Source organism: Arvicanthis niloticus, chromosome 1 (assembly GCF_011762505.2).
Source record: "Arvicanthis niloticus isolate mArvNil1 chromosome 1, mArvNil1.pat.X, whole genome shotgun sequence".
In the NCBI taxonomy this organism is placed as follows: Eukaryota; Metazoa; Chordata; class Mammalia; order Rodentia; family Muridae; genus Arvicanthis; species Arvicanthis niloticus.
In genome coordinates, this window is record NC_047658.1 from 8,749,010 (window position 1) to 8,763,517 (window position 14,508).

A 14,508-nucleotide genomic window follows, 5' to 3' on the forward strand; every position below is an offset into this window, starting at 1 on the left:
GGCAGGGCAACAGGCACATCCGCCAGAAGTCCCGCCTCCTGTTATCCGGTGCCGCTGCATCCGATTGACTGGTACTGCAGTACATCATAGCGGCTCTAAAAGTGGGCGGAGTCTCTGCTCTGGTCCACCCTAAAGAGTGGGTTACAGCCCTGGATAGTTCTGAACTTGAGTGGAAGCGAGGGCAAGAGCCTAAGCGGTTAGATTCTGGAAGAGAGTAGGAGGAGATAGTTCTGAGTCCTGGGAGTACTGAGAGTGAAGGGTTCGAGTCCGGGGGTCACCAGAGGGCATGGAGATAAAAAGATTTTTACTATTTTGGGAGCTGGAAAGTGAGTAAACTGACGACATGACTGCTCCATGGTGTGGTTAAAGGGGAAGCTGTTTGTTAGTTAGTTAGTTTGTTTGGTGTAGTTATGAGAGAGAGGACAGCCAGAGGCATCTAGAAGAGTCCAGAGCAGAGAGAGAAAATAGACTGGACCTAGCCAGGGCTGTCTGCAAGAGGAGAGAATAGGGTTGGTTCAGGATTAGCCACCCAAACCCCTGGGAGACACCAGTGTCAGTAGGGTATCAAGACGATTTATTAAACACACGTACTAAGACTGATTAATCAGGGATGCAGACTCTAGGCAGTTCTCAGGGCCGGTTTTTATGTGGTAAAACCCACGAACAGGTGCATTTGGCTATTTAGAGAAAGCAGTGCTGTCTGACCTTTAAGCTGATTGGCGGGGTCCAGAAGTAAGAAGGCTAGGGAATTTCCAAAGGTCTCGAGGCGCCACGCAGCAACACGGTGTTATGGCCAAGGAACATTAGGTCAGGTTGAGGTCATGAGCTACAAAATGAAGGTTGAGACAATATGGCAGAACTATTTGTCAGGTTTTTAACACTTAACAAATAGCAGGAGATAGTGAACAGAGAAAACAGAAGTAGGAGAGAGTATAGAGAGAACTGTGTGAATAATAACAGGATAATAAGGAGAATGAGTAAGTATCTGGGGGAGGGAAGCCGGTGAGCTGGAGGGAGTTTAGGGGATTGGAGTTTCCCTTGGACTTGACAGAAAGATAGATCAGCTATTAAGTGTAGCCAGTCTTTGTTACTTTGTGAGTTCTTCTTTTTTCCCACCCTTTATCCCTGCCCCTTCTATTCTATCCCCATCACTAGGTAGGAGAGAAAGAAGGATAGAGGAGAGAGAGAGAGAGAGAGAGAGAGAGAGAGAGAGAGAGAGAGAGAGAGAGATGGGGTTTCGGCCAGTAGTGAGCCAATGTGGTGTGGGTGCTTGGAATGGAACCCAGGTCCTCTGGCAGAGCAGCCAGTGCTCTGAACCACTGAGCCATCTGTCCAGCATGTGTGTATATGAACACATGGACAGGGCAGAGGAGAGGGTCAGGGCCCATGAAGCTGGAGTTACAGGCCATTGTGAATGTAATGGGTGCTGAGGTAGACAGACTCCATTTCAGTAGGCTGAGGTTGCTTCATTGGAACAGCAAGGGGCCCTAGCACTTCTGCAGGATGAAGGTTACCTGTATTTAGAGGGGCCGGGGGACATGTATGTATGCACACACACACACACACACACATATAAGTAGCTACCAGGAAGTTACAGGTATTTTTTGTAGTTTGGCTGGGAGCAGGGTGGATTGTATAGAATAGTTTATTTAGGGCATGGGGAGGGGAGTTGAGGGGGTAGTAGAGATAGAAAAAGGCAGAGAGAGAGAGAGAGAGAGAGAGAGAGAGAGAGAGAGAGAGAGAGAGTAAAGGCTGGCCATGAGCATGGGGGGAGGGGAATGGGGAGAGAAGGGACAGAGGGGGAAGAGAGCAAGAGAGGAAGAGCAAGAGAGTGAGGAGGGGGCAAGCAGCCCCTTTTATAGAGAGTCAGGCACACCTGGCTGTTGCCAGGTAACTGGTGCTGAGCCTAGAAGAAATGCCAATAACTTGGCCATGGTCCTTATTCCATTTTATACATGTTCTTATAAGAAGCCTTGGGATGTGGGTGTGTACATACGTGGTGATCTGTCTCATCTCTCTTATCTGTGTCTCAATAATAATCTGTTTTACCTGGTGGTGTACGCCTTTAATCCCGGCATTTAGGAGTCAGAGGCAGGCAGATCTCTGAACTCAAGGCTAGCCTGGTCTACAGAATGAGTTCAAGGACAGCCAGGAAAACTCTGTCTTGAAAAACAAAACAACAAACAAAAAACCCCAAACCCAAAACCCTGTTTTATTATTTTTTCCATCTAAGTTGTTTACTGAACACTTACTTTATACCAGGCATGACGCTACACACTTCAATGTTTAATTATTTGTTTTCTATGATTTATGTTGTACAGGGCCAGAGATGGATCTTTTTAAATTAATTAATTAGTACACCACTGCTCTCTTTGGACACACCAGAAGAGGGCATCAGACGCTATTACAGATGGTTGAGAGCCACCATGTGGTTGCTGGGAATTGAACTCAGGACCTCTGGAAGAGCAGTCAGTGCTCTTAACCGCTGAGCCACTCCTCCAGCCCCATCGATGTGTCTTTGGTGCTAGGGTGCTTGCTTGCCTAGCATTTATGAAACCCTGAGTTTGATCTCCGACATTTAATAAAGCCAGTTTGTGGTGCTGTGCCTGTGATTTCAGCCTGGATACATAGCAAGACTCGGCTTCAAAACAAAAACAGTAAAAAGACTCTGAAGCGGCCGGTGTTGTCACCTGTATGGCGGCCACGCCAGTGCAGATGTGTCTGTTCTTTTGGCTTGCTCCTTTTGCTGAGGCCATCTCTTGATTCCCAGGATTCCTCTGGGTTTTAAACTCCCATTCATTTCCTATCAAGTGGTTCTTTACCTCAAAGACAACTTTGTCAAACAGGCTGACAGGCTTTCTTTATTTTCCTGTGGCCTTGAGAGTCATAAAACCTAAAACACATACTGTGCCCCTGCCCCTGCTCCCCGGAAGGTTTTCCGATCTGGAACCCCTCAATTTGCCTTTGGAGAACTAGTCTTGATCTCAGTTTGCGGGGTTTCCTAGGTGATATACTTTCTCTCTGCTTCCAGATGTGGACATATCCCCCCAAGACCTGTCCCAGAAGCTGGCTAATGTGATTGGTTGAGAGATAAGAAAATGGCTTCGGGATAACGAGGGTCAACCCTGAGACTTTTGCTCAAACTGAGACAGAAATGCTGGCTCCCTACCAGGATGCCAAGCTGTAGGAACCTGGAATGGTGGCCCTGCCTGGGCCCCACAGACACAACAGTGGTCTGAGAATTAAGCTGTAGCTGTCTTCAAATATCCACCCCTCATATCTTGGCCAGAATGAGGATATTTAGCTTTACGCCTGACTGCTGTGTTAAAGATGTATCCTCCATCTCCTTTGTGGCCAGATGATAAAGTTCTACAAAGTGTTGATGTGTGGGAAGTCGAAGGCAGTGATATGTGCCATTTCTGGCTTGTGTACTTGGAAGAGGCCCAGTCCCTTTGTGTGCACAGCCCCCTCCATCTTGCGTGTATGTGGAAGTGGTGGAAATCAGCTTATGACACTGCGACTTGGGAGCATAGCCAGACCCACATTAGAAAGCGCACCCAGGCCTGCAATCCCACCATTTTCCAGGTAAAGTCAGGAATTGGGAGTTCAAGGCCAGCCTGGACTACATAAGACCCTGGCTTGGGAGGAGGAGACTGGAGAGATGGCTTATGAGCACTTTGGATAGGAATGGTTCCCATAGATTCACAGATTGACGCTTGGTCATCAGGGATGGCACTCTTTGTAAGTCTGGCCTTGTTGGAGGAAGCATCTCACGTTGAGCTTTGAGGTTTCGAATGCTCAAGCCAGGCCCAGCGTCACAGACTTCCTGATGCCTGCTGATCCATATGTAGAACTCTCTCAGCTCCTTAACCAGCACCATGTCTGCCTGCACACTGCCATGCTTCCCTCCATAGCAGAAATGGACGAAACCTCTGAGCCTGTAAGCCAGCCTCAAATAACTGTTTTCCTTTGCAAGGGTTGCCGTGGTCACAGTGTCTCTTCACAGCAATAAAAACCTGAACTAAGACAGGAGTTCCTAGTATCCATGCAGCTTGACGCCCAACTGCTATAACTCGAGTTCAGAGGATATGGTGCCACCTTCTGGCTTCTGAGGGCAACTGCACACACACACACACACACACACACACACACACACACACACACTCACACTTACTTGCAGGTCTACCTTCACCAAATGTCTGTACAATACCATTGGAGGCCAGAAGAGGGTGTCAGATCCCCTTGGAACTGGAGCTATGGCTGGTTATGAACCAGGATGTAGGCCTGAGAACCAAATCCAGTTCCTCAACAGAGCATTACATCCGGTTAAGGCTGAGCCGTGTCTCCAACCCACTTAGAGTTAATGCGTGGGCCCTTTCACATTTATTTATTTATTTATTTATTTGGGCTGGTGCTGCTTGTACACCCAGTGGGAATGTCAAAGGACAGCAAGTGCAAGTCAGCTCCCTCCACAGTGTAGGTCAGGTCACAAGACTTGCCCATACCCGCTGAGCCTTCGTACCCATCTCTGAATGGGTCTCGAATGATTGATTCTCTTCCACAGGATGTGGCAGATGACAACACAAATACCAGCTACTTTGTTTTTACTTTTATCACAGCTGGAGAATAAGTCCAGGACCTAGTCCTAGTCAGGGTTTCTTTTGCTGAAGCACCACGACCACGACCAGAAGTAACTTGAGGACAGGGTTTACTTTGTTTACATATCCTGAATCATTGTTGGGTAAGGGAACCCAAGGCTGGGCAGAAATATGCAGAGGCTGTGAAGTGCTGCTTACTGGCTTGCTTAGTGTCTCTCTCTCTCTCTCTCTCTCTCTCTCTCTCTCTCTCTCTTGCTCTCTATCTCCCTCCCTTCCTTCCTTCCTTTCCTCTTCTTTCTTTCTTTCTTTCTTTCTTTCTTTCTTTCTTTCTTTCTTTCTTTCTTTCTTTGAGATAGGATTTTACTGTGTAGCTCTGGCAGTCCTGGAACTTACTTTGTAGACCAGGCTGGCCTTGAACTCACAGCAATCTGTATGCCTCCAGAGTATTGGTATACCCAGCTCAACTTGCTTTCTTATATCATACAAGACTACTAGCCCAGGGATGACCCCACACACAATGGGCTGGGTCCTCCTCCATCAACCACTAGTTAAGGAAACGTCCTACAAAGCTGGAGGTGGTGGCGCACATCTTTAATCTCAGCACTGGAGAAGCAGAGGCAAGTGGACCTCTGAGTTCCAGGCCAGCCTGGTCTACATAGTGAGTTCCAGGACAGCCGGGGTTACACAGTGAGACCGTATCTTGGAGAGAGAGAGAGAGAGAGAGAGAGAGAGAGAGAGAGAGAGAGAGAGAGAGAGAGAGAGAGAGAGAGAGCTATAGATTTGCCTACAGCCCAATTTTATGGAGGTAATTTCTCAATCCAGGTTCTTGCCTCTCAGATGACTTCATCTTAGGTCAACTTGATATAAAACAAAACCAAAAGAAAAAAAGAAAGACAGGAAGGAAGAATAGAACGAAGGAAGAAAGAAAAAAAGGAAAGAAGGAAGGAAAGAAGGGAGGAAGGAAGGAAGGAAACGGGAAACCAAGCCAAATGTGGTGGTGCCTGCCTTTAATCCCAGCACTCCTGGGCGGAAACAGGCAGATCTCTTGAGTTCAAGGCCAGTCTGGTCTAACAGAGCAGCCAGGGCTACACAGAGAAACACAGTCTCGAAAAACAAAACCAAACAAAAGTTGACATAAGACTTGCCAGCTTTGTAGGCCACGCTTGAGAATGGGCGGCTAGAATGGGGAGCTGTGCACGCGCCTTTGTTCACCTTTTGCCCCAGTCCCTGCGGCTGCAGCCAGGTTCAGGGTACCAGACTGCGCTCAGCGGGGAGGTATCCGCCCCCACACCAGTAGCTGCACTTAGCTGCAGTCAAGGACACAGGTGGCCCCGCTCAGCACCGAGCCCTTGTCACACGCACATTGGTCACACTCACAGCAGTAGCTGCCGCTGGCGCTGCGCCCAGCACAGCTCTTGCTTTTGTGCTCCAGTGATCTGGGAGCACAAGCTGCAGGAACCATCTCGAGGCTGGGGAAGGCTAGTATCACAGGCCCCGGGTGACATAGAGACACAGACAGCGTGGGGTGGAGAGCAGAGTTCCCTGGCAGGATACTTAGGGGCGGATAAGGAAGAAAGCCGAAGGTTGTGGGAAGGAGCAACCTGGCGTAACACGGAAGAGACTAGAACACAAGAAACAGTGTCCCTAAACGCCGCAGTAATGTCAGATGTGCCAGGTTGTTTCCTAGGTCAGCAAGAAATGGAAGTCTGTCTGCACAGAGCTGGCAGCCTCGGGAGGCAGGACCAAAGGTAGTTGCCTAGAGAGAAGAGTAATTCCGAGATCACGCTCACCTATGCAGAGGGCATACAGTGGGGAAAAGGATTATCAAGCAGTCAGAAGTCACCTGACATGATAAGAAAGGTGAATGAAGAAGGCATTAGAAAACCAGGGGCTCTGAAATTCATCAGAGTCACACTGCCATATTCTCTGGTACTTTTTTTGTTGAGTTTTATAAAAAGATAAGAAAAGGGGGTATGTTTAATGTGTGGTATGGTGTGGGGGAAGATGTTTCTGCAGACCCAGGCTGAGGCGCCCCTTCTCTCCTGAGGTACCAAAGAGAGAGAGAGAGAGAGAGAGAGAGAGAGAGAGAGAGAGAGAGAGAGAGAGGAGTAGAGGCAGGCCATCAGTATGTGGATGGGGGGGGATGGGGAGAGAGGGGAAGAGGGTAAGGGAGTAAGGGCCAGAGAGCAAGAGAGAGAGGAGAGGACAAACAGCCCCTTTTACAGTAAGTCAGGTATACCTGGTTGTTGCCAGGTAACTGTGGGGCGGAGCCTAGACTAAATGCCAACATTTTTCATTTCAGTGATGGGTAAAGAATTTCACTGATTTGTGTCAGCCTGGTTGAGAACCTACTTGGAAAGCTGAGGTGGGAGGGTCAAAACCTCCACCCTATCCTGGAGTATATAGCTTGTTGAAGACAGCGTGGTCTAGCCAATTTCACAGCTATTGAGTCCCTGTCTTGAAACAACAATAACAAAATTTGGTAGAAGAACACTTACCCAGCATATGCAGGCCGTTGTCTCTCTAACACTATGGGGGAGGGGAAGAGGGACCGGCTGAGATTAAAGTTGAGTGCGGTGACACTTGTCATAATTGCTCCTGAGCCTGAGGCAGGAGGTTGGAGTTTGAAACAGCCTGGGCAACACAGTGAGACCCAGTATTAATTTAAAAAAAAAAAAGAAGAAGAAGAAGAACTAGGAGGCATCAGAGGTTAGTAAATTGGGACAGTCATTAGGAATCATAAAACGATTCAGTGGGAAACTGGCCAGAGGCACCATGGAAGTCATAAAGGATTCAGTTGGGGGGATCAATGGTGGACTAATTGGATGGTTGGACCTACTGAGAGGTCAGTGGAAGTTAAATGGGGAATAATGACAGCCGGGGGTGATGGGATGGGGGGTGGGAGCTGTAGGGCAGAGTCGAAGCAATGAGAGGTCCAAGAAGATGGCAGACAGGAACTAGTGGACCAGCCCACGGACTGCTGAGAATCAGGATGAGTGAGTGGCTTGGCGTCAGAAGGTGAGTCACTGAAGAAACGGGAAGCACAGTGGGCGGAGAAGACAGGTCAGAGGCTGTTCAGTTAGAGTGCTGGCAGGGCGGCCCAGGGAAGGCTGTCAGCAAGGAGTTCAGAGCAGAGTGTCGTGGCGCCTGCCTGTCATCTCTGTACTTGGGACATGGGGGCAGGAGGATCATGAGTGTAAGGTCAGCTTCAGCTGCAGGGTGAGTTCAAGGCCATCTTGAGATGCAGAAGACTGAGAAATCAAAACAAAAGTAGTGAGTGGAGGGCCAGTGGGGGAGGGTCAGCAAAAGAGCTGCGGGAAGGAGTGCGGCTGCCATTGCAGCAATACCATCTGCTGCTGGAGTACTAAGACAGAGCCTGGTTCTGGAAAACCCACAAATCAAATCCACAGCAGGTATGGTGGCTCCTACACAAAGGCAGCTAGAGGCCAGCCTGGGCTACACTGTGAACTCTACATCAGTGTGACTGTCTTAGTTATTGTTCTATTGTTGTGAGGAGACACCACAACTAAGATAGCTTAAAAAAAATGTAGCTGGGGGCTTGCTTACAGTCTCGGGGGTTTATGATAATCATAATGGGGACTGTGCCGGCAGGCAGGCCCAAAGCTGGAGCCATAGCTGAGATTCACACGATCTTCAAGCTGCAGGCATAGAGAGAATGAGACTGGGCCTCCTGTGGGCCTTTGAAACCTCAGAGCCCTCCCCTAGTGACACACTTCCTCCAAAGGCCACACCTTCTAATCCTTCCAGAACAGTTCCACTAACTGGGTCCAAGCATTAAACACACGAGCTTATAGGGGCCATTCTCATTCAAACCACCACACCAGGCTATAAAGCCTGACCCAAAACACACAACAACAGCAGCAAAACTAAATCCTGTAACACTGAGCTTTCCCACCTGAACTAGTTCCCAAATAACGACTTGGAGGCTTATTTGTTCATAAATGCCTAGGCCTTAAGCTCTGGCTCATTCCTGCTAGTCATAACTCAATCATCCTGTTTAAACTAGTCTAAGTTCTCCACACGGCTGCTTACCTCTCCTCAGTTTCAAAAGTCCTTGAGTCTGGGTGACAAATCTCACCCTTGACTATCTCCTAGGGTTCCAATCTCTCTCCTGAACTCTCGCCTTCCACTTCAAGCCTTTTGAAGCCTAATGAGGCCACTGGCTTTTTATTGACAGGTGATGCTCCCACACAGTGCACAGAGATCATTCCTATAAGGTCCAGCCACTCATCCCAAAGCCCAAGTGGGAAAAGACAGGATCTCATTGTGTACTCTCAGCTGGCCAGGAGCTCACTATGTAGAGCAGGGTTGCCTTTAATTCCTGGGGCCTAAGGAGGTCAGAAAAGGCCATGGAATCCCATAGAAGTGGAGTTACAGACAGTTGTGAGCTGTCATGTGGGTGCTGGGAATCAACCCTGAGTCCTCTGTAAGGGTGATAAGTGCTCTTAAACACTGAGCCATCTCTCCAGACACAGGAAATAGCTTTAACAAGTGTAACTATACTCAGAAGACAAGGAGACTAGTACCCATGGCCCTGCATATACATACACACATACATATACACATACACATATGTGCATGCATGCGCGCGCGCGCGCGCACACACACACACACACACACACACACACACACGTACCAGGAAGTTGGAGCTATTTTTTGTGGTTTGACTGGAAGCAGGGTGGGTTGCTTTGAATACCCTGATATAATGTTTCTGCAGATAGAAAGACGGTCGTGATAAGGTCAAACAATCCTTTATGGCTAGGGGCTACTGTCCAGTACAGCCTGACTCAATTTTTCATAACCTGAGGCCATTAGCCAATAGTTTTCTTGTGTAGTATCCTCTTTGCATTCTTCAGTTGTCTGATAAATACCCTAAAACACCCAAGGCCCAGCATTTCATGAGAGTTACCACTGAGTCAGCCCAGCCCCCCTCCCCCAGGTGCTCCTATCTTTCAATTTGAGACCCTAGAGCTTAAGCAGGGACTTTACACATACTAAGCAATAGCTCTGAAATTCATTTTTTCGACAAGAACTTGTATAGGGCCCAGACTGGAATTTCTGATCCTCCTGCCTTCGTTTCCGGGGTGACGAGAGGACCTTGCACTATCACGCCTCCGGGTTCTTATTTTCAGGAGCGAAGTGATTACAGACAACCAGGTTCTAGGCAGGGATGCCCAAAGGATCCAAGGCTGCCCAATCAGATTACACTTCCTCCCTGGGCTATTATAATTGGCCAAACAAGAGTATGCGTGCAACCAATGGGAAGAGGGTGTCAGGTCTGTCTACGAAGTTGTTGGAGCTTCGCTGCTACCGCTAGGGGGAGACTCTTCTCCGAGGTGAGGCTAGCAGGCAGAAGAGAAGGGCTCAGCAAAGTGGGGTTTCTCTTGTCCGTGGTAGATATAGTTCTACGTCTACAGAAGCCTTAAGAAAAGAATACATCCCGGACCTCTGTGGTCTTTGAAGTTATGTCTGCTCCCCGAGCCATTTGACTTCCTCTCTTTAGTTTCGGTAGGATCCCTGTCGCTGCAGTTAAGTATCTCGCCCAGAGCTCAGGAGTGCCCTGGCTGTGCTGGTTGTGGAGGCTTCCCGACATGTTGGGCATATTGAGTCCCCAAGACTCCACCCGTGACAAAGCTGGTTAGCTGGGTCAGAGTTGGAGAGAAAGTGTGTGTGAAGGTTATTCTGTATACAAGGGCAAGTCAGGGTTTGTTTAGAAGCATTTTGAACCTAGTTAGAAGCATTTTGAAGAAAAGTCCTGAAGAGGAAGCAGAGAATACTGCTTCTTGCGCCCCACCCCCACCCACAAATAAAGATAAGTGGGGACGGCTAGATGGCTCGGCTGGCAAAGGCACTTGCTGCCGAGCATGATGACCTGAGTTTGAGCCCTGGGGCACACGTGGTAGAAAGAGAGAACCGACTCACGCTAGTTGTCCCAATTTTTAAGGAAGGATAAGATGAAATCAAGAACACACAGGAAACACGGAGGGAATACGTAGAAATAAAGGCTCAGAGTTGATGAGAATCTGTGAAAGGTAATGTCCAGCAGGGCAGCAGCTCACTCCCAGCACGCTCTGTGGTCTCATGCTCTGCCGCTGAGCTACAAACTCAGCCCAAAGACTTCGATATTTGTGGTTTGGTTTTGAGACAAAGCCTTGAATTTGTTATGTGGCCTAGATTGGCTTCAAAACCCACAATCCTCCTCTACTTGAGTGGTGAGATTACAGGTTCTCCCTCTCTTCCTCTCCCCCTCTCTCTGTCTCTCCCTCTCTCCGTCTCTCCGTCTCTCCGTCTCTCCGTCTCTCCGTCTCTCCCTCTCTCCCTCTCTCCCTCTCTCCCTCTCCCCCTCTCCCCCTCTTCCCCTCTCCCCCTCTCCCTCCCTCCCTCTCTCCCTCTCTCCCTCTCTCTCCCTGTGTGTGTGTGTGTGTGTGTGTGTGTGTGTGTGTGTGTGTGTGTGCACGCGCGCGTGCATACATCCGAATGTGCTTGTGTGTTTGCTGGGGAAAGATAGAACCTACAGCTTTGTGCGCATCCAGCAACACTCTGCAACTGAGCTGTGCTCTCACTCTGTATTTTGAGAATCCCCACCCCACCCTCCCTTTTCAAAACAAGTCCCAGGTGTTGCTGATGCTCCTGGGGTATTTTGAAAACTGCTGTCTTAAAATAGCACCTCAGGCAGGGTGAGTGCTTTGTAAGCGTTCACTAAGAAATGAAATCCAATTTTTTCTCCGGGAGGCTGTGTATGGGAGTCCTTCTTGGTTTATCTTGTCTGTACTTAGAAGGCTCTCACCCAGGACCTAGGATAACTCAGCGCCAGACCCAGGTCTCCTCCTGCCTCAGGCCCCACTGGCTCTGGACACCCTTGAGGGGAGGACTCAGAGCAGAACTGGATGTCTGCCAAGGAGCTACACTGGCACCGACTGTTTGGCTGGGAGCCACGTGCTTCCTGGCAGATACAGAGCACTTTGGAGTCTAGAAAGTGAGGCCCAGTTTGCCCATGCAGTTCCGGAAGCAGCTTCAGCAGTGAGTGTATCTGGATGGATGCCAGTTGCCACCCCTTGCTTGGCCCTCTCAAGAGTCTGAAGACACTAATGCTATGCTGTGCCTGCACCTGTGCTATGGGTGGCCATGGGATGGTCTAACCTTGGTCAAAGATACCAGGTAGCACAGGACTTAGGCCTCAGCAGTTGTGAGTCACTGGCTGTGTGGCTACTGATGGGAATGCAGAGGCCACACGGGAGGTTGCAGTAGGTCACAGGCACTGCAGTATTTGGGTAGCTGCCCGTAGAGAACAGCAACCACAGGCCTCAGGCCAATGAGCAAAGATGTCCTGCTTCCTGTAAGCTGGAAGAGCAGGTGATTTCATATGCATTCTGCCTGTGCTAGGAGTGAGGGGATCTAGGAGTAAGGTCTGCACAGGTCTTGGGGGAAAGAGGGTATCCTGGCTAGTTTTATGATACCTTGACACAAGCTAGAGTTGTCAGAGAGGAGGGAGCCTCTGTTGAGAAAATGTCCCTGTAAGATCAGGCTGTAGACAAGCCTGTGGGACATTTCCCTAATTAGTGATTATTATAGGTGAGCTCAGTCCATTGTGTATGGGCTATCCTTGGGCAAATGGTCCTGGTTTCTATAAGAAAGTAGACTGAGCAAGCCAGTAAGCAGCACTCCGTCATGACCTCTGCATCAGCTGCTTCCAGATTCTTGCCCTGTTTGAGTTCCTGTCCTGACTTCCTTCAGTGATGGTCTATGATGTGCACATGTGAGCCAAATGAACCCTCTCCTCCCCAACTGCTTTTTGGTTATGGTGTTTCACTGCAGCCATAGAAACCTTAACCACGACGAAGGGCAAGAGTACCTGATACCTTTGCAAAGGGGACCTGGAGGATGAGATGAGTCAGAAGAGAGATTCAAGGAGTAAGATGCATGTCAGGAGATACAGGGCAACAGAAAAGCCATGGCAAGGAGGTGTAGGACAAAGATGACGAGCTCAGCTTGGGGCAGAACCAAAGCAGAAGCCTCAGACAGATGAGGAGCAGGTGGTTGGTAGCTGTCCTTTGTCTCCATGCCAAGTGTCTGCAAGGAAGCACCTTATCTGAAAGGAAGGGCCTCTCACAAGGTGGTGGGGCCCAGCAGGGTGCCACCCAGGGCCCTGTGGGCAGGAAGAGGCTACAGCAGGTGGCTGATGATCCTCATGGTGTCTGGTGACAAAAGACTTTCTGCCTTCCCTGAATCAGACAACCTGTTCAAATGGGTATGGACCATTCATGGAGCAGCCAGGCACAGCATAGGAAGACCTGAGGCATAGACTATCCCTGGGGTGCCCCAGTGACCACCCTTCCAACAACACCACAGTGAACTTCCTCAGACCCTGCTACCACTCCAATGTGGACACCAGGGCAACATATGTCTGGACATCCTCAGGGATACGTGGTTCAACTACGTGATGTCAGAACGATCTTGCTTTCTCCCCTAGAGCTGCTAGGACAACTCAGTACCGATAGCCCCTTGGACACACATGCTGCTGAGCTCTGGACAAACCCCACAGGATTTAAGAAGTACCTGTATACCTGTAAGAAACCTGTTCAAAGCAGGTCTCCAGTCAAGAGCCCTGATCCGAGCTGTCCAGACTCTTACGTGTCATCTTTTTTTCTTAGGTGATCTGTCTTTTCCTTGATTACTAAGCTGTGGTGTTGTTTTTGTTTTATTTGTTTTTAAATTAAGTCTGCTTGAGCCCTAGCAGTGTAGCAGTGTATATTAAATAAATACACATCGATTGCGTTGATTGTTTCACACACACACATATGTGTGTGTGTATATATATACATATACATACACACATATATACATATATGTATACATATATATAGAGAGGTGGTTGATCGCACATCAATGAACTTAAAGGCCTCCCGATGAGTATGGGTTTGAGGCTAGATCAGGAGTAGGCCCTGAGTCCCTAAAGTGTTGAAGGGCTGGGATTTGGAGATGTAAGAACTGGAAGATGCTGTTTTGCATCTATTCCTTTTGTTTTGAAACAGGGTTTTGCTATGCAGCCCAGACTGGACTGGAACTCACAGTCCTTCTGCCTTTGCTAAGTAAGTGCTGCCAATGTCAGGTATGCACTGGGAACTGGATTTCAGAGTACACACTTCGGGTTGGGTAAATGTTGAGGGTCTGGGCCATAATAGAGTGAGTGGGTGTCAGGCTGGCACCAGGAGGAAGCATAAGGTCTCAGGACTAATTTGTGCATGGCACACTAAGATGGCTCATGAGCTGAGCCCAGGCAGGCTCGGAGCCAGCTTTCCAGGTGAGTAGCCGAGTGGTTGGAAGGAGGCCCTCAGCACTTATGCCACAGGCTTAGCTTCCACTAGGGAAAACCTTGGCCACTCAGTAGCCGGCAGGTTTCACAGTAGAGTTGAGTGTCTAGGGAAAGCAATACCAGTCGTGAAATCTTGAAGATGGGGGTTCAGTGTCAACAACTCATGGTACTGATACAAGGACCTCAGGAGGGCCATGATGTCCCAGATGCACAGACGCAGAGCTGGCTGAGATGTTAGTGATTGGCAGGGTGGTATGGGACCTCAGGAGGGCCAGGATGTCCCAGATGCACAGACGCAGAGCTGGCTGAGATGTTAGTGATTGGCAGGGTGGTATGGGATGCTGGTGGCAGTGGAATCTTTCCTTCTGCCCATTTTCATGTATGGGTGTGGTGTGCATGTGGGTATATACATATTTGCATGTGTTAGGTGTGTGTGGAAGTGTACGTGTTCCTGTGTGCGTGTGCATATGAGGACTCTGAGGTTGGTGCTGGGAATACCCTTGATTGAGCTTCCACTGTAATCACTGAAGCAAGATCTCTCAGTCAAACCCTGACTTTTCACTATGGCTAATGTCA

General features: G+C 49.0%; 1 pseudogene; it reads left to right on the forward strand.

Moving 5' to 3' along the window:
• Positions 1–11,298: 11,298 nt before the first annotated feature.
• On the forward strand, positions 11,299–13,321 carry LOC143442291 (ubiquitin-conjugating enzyme E2 C pseudogene; annotated as a pseudogene).
• Positions 13,322–14,508: the final 1,187 nt, after the last annotated feature.